Below are 15,460 nucleotides of genomic sequence, written 5' to 3'. Positions count from 1 at the left end.
TACAGTTCGAGTTCGCTCATCCCTACAGACAAGTCCAATCATGGAAGATGTAACTGCACTGTAATCGCTTCAAATTGTGTAGACCTGGTAGCTGACCATTATTTGTTGACTGCGTTATAGAGGTATAATATCATACATAGAGCTGAACCACTGTATTTAAGAATTCTGTTTTAGAAAATTGCTTTATAGATATGATATATGCAGTTTCCAATAGATATATTTTTGGAGGGGAAGGGTGGTCACAACATATGTCTTAGATCTGGTGCCCTTGAACTTTAAAGACAGCTAGCAACAAATTAGGCTGCTAGCAGGGGCGCTGGGGAAGCAGTCACTACTGTGCCCATGAGCCTGAGGGGCCCAAAGACCCTTGTGCCTCTTAAGACCTTCCTGCCCCTGGCCACACAGCACTGAGGGAAGGGCGGCCCAAGCTGAACTCTTGCACCAGGGCCCATAAGCCTTTAGCTATGCTCCTGGCTGCTAGTGCTGCATCCATACCTTGGTTTGTGTCCTGTACTCTGTACAAATGGTTGAGGTGGTGCAGGGCCTGTGACATCACATTTGTTGGTCACATGATCTTTTTACAGCTTAGTCCCATTCAATTGAATTGGAACGTTGCAATAAGACTATATACAATGCACAGCTCTGTGCCTGGCATACAATGAAGAGGCTGCAGTTTGATAGTGTGCTGGTAGTCAGACCCTCACTGATCTGATATTGATGACCTATCCTAAGCAGGGCCCCCATAAGGGGGGGGCAAACTGGGCCCCAATCCTTTAAGGGGCCCCCTGCTTCAGTCCCACAGGCACTCCAGAGTAAGGAATTTCCCAGCTTAGGAGTCGCTGCTCTGACTTCATATATGGAGTCAGTGTTATGAACATGAAAGGGATATTCCCAAGCATTGTCATTATGCTTAGTTACACACTGTGTATATAAATCTAATTCAGACTCTATTTTTGAAATGTCTCTGTGGGGATTTGACTGCACAACCTTCTACATTAAGGGCAAGAACCTTAACCACTGGGCTATAGAGCTCAATGCTTAGTCAGTGCTGAAAAACCTCATAGAAGTTTCTCTTGTATAATACAAGAGGAACTTATATGCTGTTTTTAACAGAAGAGAAACCTCTATGATGTTTTTCAGCACTGACATAGCATTGAGTACTATAACCCAGCGGTTAAGGTTCTTGTTCTTAATGTAGAATGTTGTGAGTTCAAGTCCCTACACAAACTTTTTAAAAATAGAGGGTAAATAAAACTTAAATACATAGGGTGTTCCCAGCAGTGAAAAATAAGATTTTTCTTAAGAATAAAATGGAGCAAAAAACCCTGTTAAATATGATCAAACCCATATTAGCCTACACCAGTGATGGCTAACCTTGGCACTCAAGCTGTGGTAAAACTAAGGGAGACCACTGGAAGTATCATCAGCCACCTATCACTGGTATATTCTTTGTAGTTTTAGGGTACAAGTCCACTATATGGACAGGCTACCGGACGGGGTCGCCTTTTCCAAGGCGAGTGCTCTGTGTAGACAGGTAGTAGTATAATAGCCCCTTCAACCTTATAGGGATATATAGGACCATTCCTACTGTCTGATCTGCCTGACTACACAGCTGAAGCACCTCTTACCTGCCTGGCACACACCCAGTGTCTCCTGCCTCCTGTCACCAAGGAACCTTACCCATCATCTACCAAGGGTCTGGTAAGACTGTTCGCGTCTTAACTGACGGAGCAGAATTTATTATCTAAACCAGCAGGGCACCACCAAGTTGGTCCTTTTCGTGTATGTATGTCTTTATCGTTTAGTGAGTCTTTTTAATCTGTCATCTTTATTATACATTAAAAGTTATATTTTAAATAAGTATACTACCCCCTTCCTCTGGTTAGGGGCCCATTGCCTGCTCGTCACTTCGGAGTGTTTTCAAAGCCTGCATTGATTCAGTGCTCTGATCAATTTTTGCTAAAACTACAACTCCCAAGATGCCCCCCTTACTTGACTGCTCTCAGAACTCTGTAGAAATAAATAGAGCATGCTGGGAGTCGTAGTTTCACCACAGCTGGAGTGCCAAGGTTAGCCATCAGTGGCCTACACCAACCTTTTTAACTTGTATAACCAGTATTTTTAAAATGTTTCTGTAGGGATTCGAACTCACAACCTTCTACATAACAGTTAAAAACCTTAACCACCGCTATAGAGTTCAATGCTTAACTACTGCTGAAAAAACTCGAAGTTTCTCTTGTATAATACAAGAGAAACTTCTATGCTGTTTTTAACAGAAGATAAACTTCCATGATGTTTTTCAGCACTGCCTTAGCATTGAGCTCTATAGCCCAGTGGTTAAGCTTTAATGTAGAAGGTTGTGTTTTAGCCCTTCATTTAGAAGGTTGTGAGTTCAAATCCCTACAGAAAGTTTTTAAAAATAAAGGCTAAATAAAACTTAAATACACAGGGTGTTCCCAATAGTGAAAAACGTGATTTTATTGAGAAAAAAATGGAGCATAATGTAAAATATGTAAGTAACACCCGTATTAACCTACACCAACCATTTTAACTTGTGTAACCAGTACTTTTAATTGGGAAAGGTGGCAACCCTAACAGCCTAACAGGTGGCAACTCAGGACCTCGATAGGTATATAAATAAACCAGTATTTTTAAAATGTTTCTGTGGGGATTTGAACTCACAACATTCTACATTACAGGTAAAAACATTAACCACTGGGCTATAGAGCTCAATGCTAAGGTACTGCTGAAAAACCTCATAGACGTTTCTCTTGAATAATACAAGAGAAACTTCATAATTCTATTTTTTTGTTTCTTTTTATTTTGGGGAATGGGGGTGATTTAAATTTTTATGTATTTTTATATTTTTAAAACTTTTTTAGCATTTTTTTTCTTTTTGTTAAGTCCCCCAAGTGAACCACAACTTACAATCATCAGATGTAAATTGCTCCATTATTCTGTATAGAAATTACTTTATCACAGTTCAGTAATATTTCAAGGTGTTTTCTGGGAATTAAATACTGATGATCTATCTTCAGGATAAGTCATCAATATCTGATCATGGGGGTATGATTTTGAGAACTCCCACCAATTATTTGTTGCTGTTGGTGGTTGTAGTGCTTGGATGAGTCATGCAGCCTATTTACAGCATACCAAGCACAGCATTATAGTGGCTGTGCTTGGTATTGCATCTCAATCATTTGCGGCTTGTGGCAGCTGGACACTAGACATCAGAACTGGCCTTCACCTATCCCTGTCACCTTTCCCATGTACTAACAGTGTCTGCCAGTACTTATATACACCCAGGACTTACAGTAGAAATTAATTCTGTAAAACAGCCAGACAGTCACAAGAACAATTATAGGAAGCATGTATCAACACTATGAGGTAACAAGAATGCAAGAAAATTGGAACTCACCAATAGACAGAAAGCAAATGTTGCTAATAATGGCTGATGGCCCATTGCATAAAGGGTTAATATGCTTGGTTTGCGTATTCGCTGCCAAAAGGCTTAGTATAGGGAGAAAATAACTAGCTCAGTTGTTACAAGGTTGCAAGATGTGGGCTGGTCCCGCCCAACTGTGGTTAGTAAGCTTGTCAGTCCTGTGTAGGCTGTGAGTAAGTGAGCAGCAAGAAGCAGAGTTAAACAAGGAAAACAAACCCTGCGCTTATGAACTTCGACCAGATTAAAAAGCAACTGAGAGATTCAGATTGGAGTGAAGCAGTCTCTGAGGAAAGTAACTGCTGGATGAGCTGCAACAGGAAGTTTAGTGGCCATACAAGAAATGGTGCTGAGAATCTTTCAGAGAAGGTAATGCCTATACTTGGGCTATAGACTTCCCTGCATTTTGGTTGGGGTGATAAACCTCAGGGCCCTCACAATATTAAGAAGAGACAGACTAGACATCTATTTAAAGAAACTGCACACCGCAGTCGGGTAATTGTAGTGCTGCATTTTAAAGAGGACTGAGATCAAGACATACAGATATAGAGAGAGCGTGAGAGCAAGAAATAGCATCCCTTGGCCGAGTTGGGAGGACTGTAAAATATGTCTGGAAAATGAACTCAAAAGGAATTTATATACTGTTTGCAACCCCTATACAAAGCCTTGGGTAAGCTGCCTGTACAACATGTTTGATAAGAACTGTACCTATCACTGCCAGCACATGTACTTACGAACGCTGAAGTTGGTAGTAAACCGGTTCATGTTACCTCAAATCGGCCTAGTTACTGCGTGTAGCAAAACCTGCATTACCACGGCAACATACCTCGCCATTTACATGGGAACCCTGCCTTGCACCCCCAATGTCCACTGACATCAAACCCCGAACCACTACCACACAGTAGCCTCAAAACCAGGGTGTGCGCCAAGGAAACAAGGGTGCACCCTCCTAATACTGTACAGCCCATGGAGTGCCAGAATGAGGACTGCCACTGTACCAACTACCACCATCATTGCCACTACTGCCACTCCCTTCCTCTCGCTCTCCCCTGCTGAGCTTGCTGCAGTAACGGAACAGACAGATTATAATACCCAGAGATAAAGACTGACAGTAACTAACTCTCCCTAAATCGTTCACTAAAACACCAGCACAGCTGACCCTAATTCTCCCTAAATATGTCCCTTTAAAAAAAAACTAATCTGCAATACAGACTCTGAGACAAGAGCAGAACCCAGAGACAAGAAACCAAAACTGAGCAGAGCTGAATATGGCAAGGCAGAAACAAGGATAACTACAAACTACAAGACTCCACTTGTAACTGAACACGAGTTCGGGAAATGTTTTTTTACAGTACAAATAATTTATGAAGTTTTTATGCAAAGTTCCAAGCAATAACTTCTGCTCATCGGAGCCAATACATTCTAATACTGTACGGAGCTTCTACTCTGTACAGTATTGGAACCAGGGGCATAGCTAAAAGCTAATGGGCCCTAGTGCAATAGTTCAGCTTGGGCCCCCCTTCTCTCAGTCCTTGTTGGAGAGGGGCAGGGGAGCACGTAGCCTTCCTGCTGCCTGAGGCAAACATTGAAACGGCACCCCCTCATGCCAAATTCTTGACCTAACCCATTCCCTCCAGCCAGAGGTGTAAATTGACCAGCATGCACTTTTTATAATGCCAGTGTCTTATGTGGCACAAGGGTCTTTGGGCCCCTCAGGCTCCTGGGCCCGGTAGCGACTGCTACCTCTGCACCCCCTATAGCTACGCCTCTGATTGGAACGAAGTTTTATGCGAATCGACTTCAGATGTTTCATCCGAAGTTGATTCGCTCATCCCTACCTACAATGAGAAAGTGAAAAGACCCTTTGTTATGTGTAGAGGGAAGTCAGGTGGGCGTATGTATATGGATATATATATGTATCTGCCCCTTCATTGATAGGTGTAGGTATGTATGTATATGGGCCCCCCTATATGGCCAATAGGGATATATATTCCCTGTATGGCCGTGTATATATTCCCTCTTATGTAGATATATATATATGAGGATGTGTGTATGCAGTGTATACATCTGTATATGTGTATCTGCCATGGCTCTCCCCCAGGTATGAATATATAATAGGTATAATATATATATATATATATATATATAATAGATGAATAACGAGGCAGCACTTCCAGCTTTTAGTGAACGGGTGAAGACCCCAAACTTTAATCCAAGCAACGTTTCGGCCTGCTCAATGAGGCCTTTATCAAGCTTGATAAAGGCCTTATTGAGCAGGCCGAAACGTTGCTTGGATTAAAGTTTGGGGTCTTCACCCGTTCACTGAAAGCTGGAAGTACTGCCTCGTTATTCATCTATTGTATATCGTGGAGGAAGAGCCGACCTCTGTGGGGATTTGCACCCAGTCCACCAACTCTGACTGTGCTGCTGCACTATTTGTGTTTTATATATATATATATATATATATATATATATATATATATGGGCCTATAACTGCCCATGTATGCCCCAGGTTTATAATGAGTATATATGTGTATATAGATGCGTCCCAAGTATCTTTATACATATATATACTTAAATGCGGCCGATTCTATGCCTCCAGGTGGCTGGTGACTTCAAAGGCTAAGGGATCAATAGATCTGAGGCCTTTTGTTGAGTTCCCCCAGCTTATCAGCATAGTTGCTATGCTCTCCTCCACCTTCTGTTTGTGACATGGCTGGGCGTGTGGTGCTGCTAGCATCAGGGGACCAACTGGAGTCCTGAGTGCAGGGATACGTCACAGTCACACTATGATGTCACATCCCTGAGGAGGGGGAAGGTGGGCTGTTTCTGAGGCTGATATATGAGCCCCAAGCCAGGAACAGGGGGCTCTTGGAACTGGACTACAAACAGAGACACACAGGAGAGAGCAGCTTAATGACGTGCCCCTGGAAAAGGCCCAGTAACCCTGGAAGGGCTAAATAACCTCAGCGCTGTCTGCCTCTGCCCAAATCCTTAACTCCTGCATTCCCTGTGTGCAGCCCCAGCATACCTTTGCTGGGCTGTATTAACCCTTGATATCCTGGTTCCCTGCAATAGCCCCAATACCCCTGACTCAGGTAATCCTGGGTTTACCCCTTTATGTCCATCATCCCCTGCACTGTGATTATCCCTACATTGCAGGGATTGTGTGGTTTACAGCCCCGCTTTAACCTTTGCATTGCTGGGCTGTATTGACCCTGTATTCCCTGAACCTGTACCCATGGCTACATACCCTTTCTACCACATAGGGATAGTTTAGAACCAGGTTGGGGGGGCTGCTAGTGAATGTATGTAAGTGTATTGTATAGTTAGTTTGTGGGTGGAACTTGGGATTGAATAGTGTATTTAGTGCTGTATTTATGGTACTGTATTGTGTGTATTGTGTACTGTAGGTTGATAATAAATATCTTGTATTATTTGTATTATACCTACTGTGTAACGTGTTGTTATTAGCGGTAGCTAGCTCAGTTAGGCGCTTGCAGCAAGCTTAGTGATTAGCGTAAGGCAAAGTGAAAGTATTACTCTTTATTTAGGGTATAAATAGGCAGAGTCATCACTAGACGACTCCTTCTATTTATGAATATTAATTATTGATATTTGGATAAATATTGGTAATTAATATTCCGCCTTTACACTTTGACATTTAAAATTTAGTTCTGGGGCCTCCCATTTCTCTTGATCATCTTTGAGATGTTTCTGCACCTTGACTGGAGTCCACCTGTGGTAAATTCATTTGATTGGACATGATTTGGAAAGACACACTTCTGTCTATATAAGGTGTTACTGGTGACAATGCATATCAGAGCAAAAACCAAGCCACAAGGAAGAAAGAACGGCTTGTACAGATCAGAGACGGGATTGTGTGTAGCGGCACAGATCTGTAGAAAAGTGCCGTAAATTTCTCCTGCACTGAACCTTCAGTTTCAGGGCTCTCACAAACGGTTCAAAACGGATCAGTGCAGCCCCAATGCATTCTGAATGGATAAGGATCCGTTCAGAAAGCATCAGTTTGGCTCCGTTCCACCTCCATTCCGCTCTGGATGGGGACACCAAAACGTTGCTTGCAGCGTTTTGGTGTCCGCCTGGCAATTCGGAGCGAAACGCATCTGTCCTGACTTACAATGTAAGTAAATGGGGACGGATCCGTTTTCACTGACACAATATGGTGCAGTTGAAAACGGATCCATCCCCCATTGACTTTCAATGTAAGTCTGGACGGATCAGTTTTGACTTAGACTTTTTTTTAAAGAATAATGCAAACGGATCCATTCTGAACGGATACAAGCGTTTGCATTATAGGTGCGGATCCGTCTGTGCAAATACCAGACGGATCCACACCTAACGAAGGTGTGAAAGGAACCTAAGATGTTTGGAACAACCAGGAGTCTTTCTAGAGTCTTCCCACTGTACTAAGTAATCGGGGAGAAGCAGGGGCGTACATAGAAATCACTGGGCGCCATAGCAAGAATCAAAATTGGGCCCCCATTCCCCTTTTACGCAGCGTCCCAGTGACATATCCACTGAGGAAGGGGTTGTCCCCGAAACGTGTATGGTCCCAGGAAGTGAGCGCAAACAATCGATGTACACATAAAGTACATTTCATTTTTAATGACAGGCCTGTCTATGAAATAGCCCAAGCCCAGTCAGGACCTCCGGCAAGAAAAATCAGCTGACCGGCAAGGAGAGTTACTTCCGCATCACGTGATACGCCGAGCCAACGCCGGCTTCGTCACCACGTGGGACGCTGCGTAAAGGGTGAGAAGCAGGACAGAGGAGGACGCCGTGAAGCGGGAGGCCAGTAAGAGACGCCGATCATCAGGAGGCAGGCAAAGGGCACACCTGAGAGTCCGGTAAGAGAAATTGATATCCTATAGCGCACCTTACAGCCGGCTGGCTGACACATCCAGCGCAATAGAGTAACGGACCCAGGCAAACCCTATGTTGATTTGAACAAAACTGGATTACCACACATCGGGTTGCATTGAATGTTTGCACCCCAAATAACGAACGGCATTGTTGCACTCTAATGAAATCAGGACATTAACCACCATGCCTTGAAATATAGTTCTGTATTTGGTATCCAAGGACACGATTATTCCTGAAAAGGAATGATAAATATACAGTTGCAAGAAAAAGTATGTGAACCCTTTGGAATTATATGGATTTCTGCACAAATTGGTCATAAAATGTGATCTAATCTTCGTCTAAGTCACAACAATAGACAATCACAGTCTGCTTAAACTAATAACACACAAAGAACTAAATGTTACTATGTATTTATTGAACACACCATGTAAACATTCACAGTGCAGGTGGAAAAGTATGTGAACCCCTAGACTAATGACATCTCCAAGAGCTAATTGGAGTGAGGTGTCAGCCAACTGGCGTCCAATCAATGAGATGAGATTGGAGGTGTTGGTTACAGCTGCCCTGCCCTATAAAAAAACACACACCAGTTCTGGGTTTGCTTTTCACAAGAAGCATTGCCTGATGTGAATGATGCCTCGCACAAAAGAGCTCTCGATTAAGAATTGTTGACTTGCATAAAGCTGGAAAGGGATTTTAAAGGTATCTCTAAAAGCCTTGCTGTTCATCAGTCCACGGTAAGACAAATAAATGGAGAAAGTTCAGCACTTCTGCTACACTCCCTAGAAGTGGCCGTCCTGTAAAGATGACTGCAAGAGCACAGCGCAGACTGCTCAATGAGGTGAAGAAGAATACTAGAGTGTCAGCTAAAGACTTACAAAAGTCTCTGGCATATGCTAACATCCCTGTTAGCGAATCTATGATATGTAAAACACTAAACAAGAAAGGATTTCATGGGAGGATACCACAGAGGAAGCCACTGCTGTCCAAAAAAAACATTGCTGCACGTTTACAGAGCACCTGGATGTTCCACAGCAGTACTGGCAAAATATTCTGTGGACTGATGAAACCAAAGTTGAGTTGTTTGGAAGAAACACACAACACTATGTGTGGAGAAAAAGAGGCACAGCACACCAACATCAAAACCTCATCCCAACTGTGAAGTATGGTGGTGGGGGTATCATAGTTTGGGGCTGCTTTGTTGCGTCAGGGCTTGGACGGATTGCTATAATCAAAAGAAAAATGAATTCCCAAGTTTATCAAGACATTTTGCAGGACAACGACCCAAAGCATAGAAGTAAATCAACAACAGAATGGCTTAAACAGAAGAACATACGCATTCTGGAGTGGCCCAGTCAGAGTCCTGACCTCAACCCGATTGAGATGCTTTGGCATGACCTCAAGAAAGCGATTCACACCAGAAATCCCAAGAATATTGCTGAACTTAAACAGTTCTGTAAAGAAGAATGGTCAAGAATTACTCCTGACCGTTGTGCATGTTTGATCTGCAACTACAGGAAACGTTTGGTTGAAGTTTTTGCTGCCAAAGGAGGTTCAACCAGTTATTAAATCCAAGGGTTCACATACTTTTTCCACCAGCACTGTGAATGTTTACATGGTGTGTTCAATAAAAACATGGTAACATTGAATTCTTTGTGTGTTATTAGTTTAAGCAGACTGTGATTGTCTATTGTGACTTAGATGAAGATCAGATCACATTTTATGACCAGATTTTGTGCAGAAATCCATATCATTCCAAAGGGTTCACATACTTTTTCTTGCAACTGTATACATATATACCAACAGTGGACGAATATATATACAGAGCAGTGTATTGATGTGAGGCATACAAGGTATAATACTGTAGATGCAGTGTTTATAGAAATATGTGGTCAGTTATGCATTATGGTCACTGTGTGTATGAGGTAGTGGTCACTGTAAATGTCTGAAGTATTATACATGAGTGAGCAATCAGTAAAAATAGGGCATGGGGGGGTAAATGACAAGAAGGGGAGGACATCCTCTTACCACTCCATTCCAGTCTGTATGGATCAATGCAGAGCTTATTGTGAACTTCTAATACTTGCTGTTAGGGGTTGAAGGACCTCTGATGATATCATCACAGGTCCTGGCAGATGTACCGTTTAAACCTAGGAAATACAACATTTTTGTGTGCAGTTCCTTTGCTAGATCCTGCAGGACCTGTGATGCTGAAGATGATGTCATCACAGGTCCTGGCAGATGTACTGTTCTAACCTGGGAACTACACTTTACACTGTGCAGTTCCCTTACAGGACCTGTGATTACATCATCAAAGGTCCTTTAGAAAGATAAGAGCAATTAGAGGGTGGGGCCTCTCCTCCACTGCGGGCCCCTCTTCCTCACGGGCCCCATAGCAGCTGCGTGGTCTGCCTATATGGTAGGTACACCACTGGGGAGAAGGGGCCTCGGTAAGAGAGGTGACCAAGAACCCAATGGTCATTCTGGCAGAGCTGTGCGCAGATGGGAAAAAATTCCAAAAGGTCAACCATCACTTCAGCACTCCACCAATCTGGGTTTTATAGCAGAGTGGCCAGAAAGAAACTTTTCCTCAGTAATATGCTTCATTCACACGTCAGTGTTTTGGTCAGTGATTTCCATCAGTGATTTTGAGCCAAAACCAGGTGCAGCTCTAAACACAGAACAGGTGCACAGCTTTCCTTTATACCTTATGTCTATGGAGGCTCTGCTCCTGGTTTTAGCTCGCAATCACTGATGGAAATTATTGACCAAAACATTGATGTGTGAATGAGGCTATAGACAAATGAAAGCCTGTCTGGGGTTTGCAAAAAAGCATCTGAAGGACTCTTAGACTGTGATAAACAAGATTCTCTGGTCTGATGAAACCAAGATTGTACTTTTTAATTTAATTTCTAAGTGTCATTTCTGGAGGAAACCAAGCACTGCTTACCACCTGCCCCAATGCCATCCCTACAATGAAGCATGCTGGTGGCAGCATCATTATGTTGGGGGTGTTTTTCAGTGGCTGGGACAGGGAGACTGGTCAGTGTTGAGGGAAAGCAGAATGGAGCAAAGTACAGCTATATTCTTAATGAAAACCTGATCCAGAGTGCTCTGGATCTCAGACTGAGCCAAAGGTTGATCTTTCAACAAGACAATGACCCTGTCTTGTTTTGCACAAAGCAAAAATAAAACAGGAATAGCTTACAAACAACTCTGTGAATGTCCTTGAGTGGCACAGCCAGAGCCCTGACTTGAACCCGATCAAAGATCTCTGTAGAGATCTGAAAATTACTGTTCACTGACGGTCCCCATCCAACCTGACAGAGCTTATGAGGATCTGTAGAGCTGAATGGCAGAAAATCCTCATATTCCATGTGTGCAAACCTTGTGGCATCAAGATTGTAATCACTGCCAAAGTTGGTTCAACTAAGTACTGAGTAAAGGGTCTGAATACTTGTGTCAATGCAAGATTTTAGTTTTTCCTTTTTAATAAATTAGTAAAGATTCTGAAAATTCTGTTTTCGCTTTGCTCTTATAGGGTATTGATTTTTTATTTTTATTTTTTAGCACAAGGCTGCACCATAACAAAATGTGAAAAAAGTAAAAGGGTCTGAAGACTTTTGGAATGCATTGTATATGATCCCATGTTAAAGAGATGTATACTACACGTTATCCATTTCTTTGTAGGATTCCCATAGTTGATGCTTTTATACATGAAAAAAACTAGTACAGTTGGAAAAAAGCTATGTTGGCAAATACCCCATTGATCCTAGAGATGCTTTATTATCAGCATATTCTCCTGAAGCCACTACCTCACATACTCTGAACATTAAAAAAACATAGACCTCAAACCTATTTCTATGAAGGGGATTCCCTTAACCTGTCCAGTCTGGTGAAATGGCCGTTGGATGTCACATCCAGGCTAAAAAAGAAAGGAATGGGTAGCTACCCACGTGCGAGCCTCTCTCCATTCACTAGTATGGGAGTCATGGAAACGGCCGAGCATGCTTGACTAGCCAACTTCCAGAGATGTTAACAGAGTGGGCCATAGGCATTGTATTTTTACACTCTTTAATCCTTTCTTTTAGCTTGTTTTTGTAGATATACTGTATGTAAAATTTGACTTAACATTCGTGTAAGGATACTTTAACACTTGCGGCAGTGTCATCCGGCGGGCAGTTCCGTCGTCGCCGCCGATCTGCCGCTGACTGAAAGCATTTGTGAGACGGATCCGGATGGATTCGTCAGATGAGGGTTTCCATCCCTCATCCGACTGGGTCAGAAGCCTGTAGGCCTCTTCAAAAGAATACCCCTTCCTTGCCATTTGGTCAACTAAATTTAGGGGGTATTCCCTGAGACTACCCAAGAAAAAAAGCAAGCCTGTCTTACACATGGGAGGCTAGAGAAGTACAGAATATGAACCTGTAGAAAGCAGTGGCACTCTGACACAAAGTTCGGACGAGGAGGCTGAGGTCCCTGATAGCACCAGGCGTACCCGGCCCCGTGTTGCTAGATCACAGGTTGCGCAGTATCCGCTTCAAGTGCAGCAGAGTGGGGCTGGCGCTGTCGGATTATGTGGTGATGCATACACCAGCAGCGCAGCCCATCCTGGACCTAGTACCAGCACTGCCGTAGAACATGGTGAAGTGGCGAGCACCAGAAGGGCAGTTGAAGCTGGTACGGTGGCATGTGCAGTAGTTCCCCCCGTTGCAGCCACCGCACAGACAGGCCAGTAGAGCCCCTAGAGTCCCTGAGGTGCTGGCAAACCCTGATTGGCAGCCCCCATCTTCAGCCGCACCAGTAGTTCCCCCTTTCACCGCCCAGTCTGGAGTTCGGGTTGAGACAGCTCAGATCGGATCGGCACAGTTTTCTTTTTAGCTGTTCTTCACCGCAGAGCTCTTTGACATAGTCGTGGCAGAAACAAACCGGTATGCCACTCAATTTATAGCCGCCAACCCGGGAAGCTTTCATGCCCAGTCTTTCCGGTGGAAACCCGTCCAAGTCTCCGAACTTAAGACTTTTCTGGGCCTTCTCCTCAACATGGGCCTGACAAAAAAGCATGAATTGCGGTCATATTGGTCCATGAACCCGATTTGAGACCATCCTCGTTTCCTGCACTTTAGTGATAACAGCACCTCTCGTCCCAGAGGCCACCCAGCTTTTGACCAGCTCCACAAAATTCGGCCCCTCATAGACCACTTTAACACCAAATTTGCAGATTTGTATACCCCTGAGCAAAACATCTGCATAGACGAGTCCCTGATACATTTTACCGGGCGCCTTGGCTTCAAACAATACATCCCAAGCAAGCACGCCCGGTATGGGGTCAAATTGTATAAGCTCTGTGAAAGGGCCACAGGCTATACGCACAAATTTTGTGTCTATGAGGGTAAAAATCAGACCATGGAGCCGGTCGGTTGCCCTGACTACCTGGGGAGCAATAGATCCAGAAGAAGATACAAGCGGCACTTCTGCTATCAGCGATGCGGTGCGCGTGTCCCGGAAAAAGATCCACAGATAATTGTATAGAAAGGACCAGCACTCGCTCTAGTTGTAATTTCAAGTAGATTTAATGGTCACATACATGTGGTAAGTAACGCGTTTCGGCTGCTGAGAGCCTTTGTCAAACATAATGAATACAGGTTACAAACAAATTTAAATAGCCCGCGATGGAGCCGGAAGTGACATAGGTAACCATAGCAACGTCGTAAACAAAGGACACAATAATGCAGAGATAATGACTTAACAAGTAAATTTACTTGTTAAGTCATTATCTCTGCATTGTTGTGTCCTTTGTTTACAACGTTGCTATGGTTACCTACGTCACTTCCGGCTCCATCGCGGGCTATTTAAATTTGTTTGTAACCTGTATTCATTATGTTTGACAAAGTTTCTCAGCAGCCGAAACACGTCACTTACCACATGTATGTGACCATTAAATCTACTTAAAATTACAACTAGAGCAAGTGCTGGTCCTTTCTATACAATTACCTGGGGAGCAGTGGGAAGGCAGTCTGGGACTTGGTGTTACCCTTATTTGGCAAGGGGTACCATCTTTATGTGGATAATTTCTACACAAGTGTGCCCCTCTTCAGGCATTTGTTTCTAGAACAGATTGGCTGCTGTGGCACTGCGCGACCTAGTCGCCGGCGCTTCCCCCAACGGCTCGTTACCACCCTTCTTGCAAGGGGGGCTGCCTCGCGGTGAAATGGAGAGACAAGCGTGACGTTTACATGCTCTCCTCCATTCACGCAGACACGACAATTCAAATTGAACGGGCAACCAGTGTCATTGAAAAGCCCCTCTTGGTCCACGACTATAATTTGCTCATGGGAGGGGTGGACTTCAATGACCAGATGTTGGCTCCTTATTTACTCTCCCGCAGAACCAGACGCTGGTATAAGAAGGTGTCTGTATACCTAATTCAATTGGCTATGTACAATAGTTTTGTTCTCTACAGTAAGGCTGGGAGAACAGGATACTTCCTCAAATTTCAGGAAGAGATCATCGAGAACCTCCTGTATCCAGGAGGTTTCGTGGCCCCAACCACCAGTGTAGTGAGCCGTCTACACGAGCAACATTTCCCCAATGTTGTTGCTAGTACCTCAAACCAAGCATCACCCCGAAAAATATGTTGTGTCTGTAGCAGGAGTGGAATAAGGCGTGACACCCGCTATTTCTGTCCTGACTGCCCTGACCACCCTGCCCTATGCTTAGGGGAGTGTTTCCGGTAGTACCACACACAGGTACACTTAGTATAGGGATTGCGTGACACAGGACAGGCACACAGGGGTCTTAGGGCCCTTTCACACAGAGCTGCTACAAACCTCTCCTTTTACCTGGGACAAAGTGCATAATGTACTTCACCACATCTCTAGGCGATTTGCGCTTTGCACATTGTCCCATGGGGAAGGAGAGGTTTGTCCTCTATAGGTAAAAAAAAATAAAAATCACAGGTAAGCAAAAAAGTTAATGTTCCAAAAGTTCAATAAAGTTTATAAAAGTTAATGTTCTGTTTCAAATGTTTTTTTTTTACCTTCTAGATGGACCAAGTGATCAACCAGCTGCAGCACTGATGTGCATTCTGACAGAAGCATTGCGCAGCTGTCAGATTATACAAAAGTCGGT

The sequence above is a fragment of the Bufo gargarizans genome, chromosome 4 (genome assembly GCF_014858855.1).
Source record: "Bufo gargarizans isolate SCDJY-AF-19 chromosome 4, ASM1485885v1, whole genome shotgun sequence".
Taxonomy (NCBI): Eukaryota; Metazoa; Chordata; class Amphibia; order Anura; family Bufonidae; genus Bufo; species Bufo gargarizans.
This window is presented reverse-complemented; position numbering follows the sequence as displayed.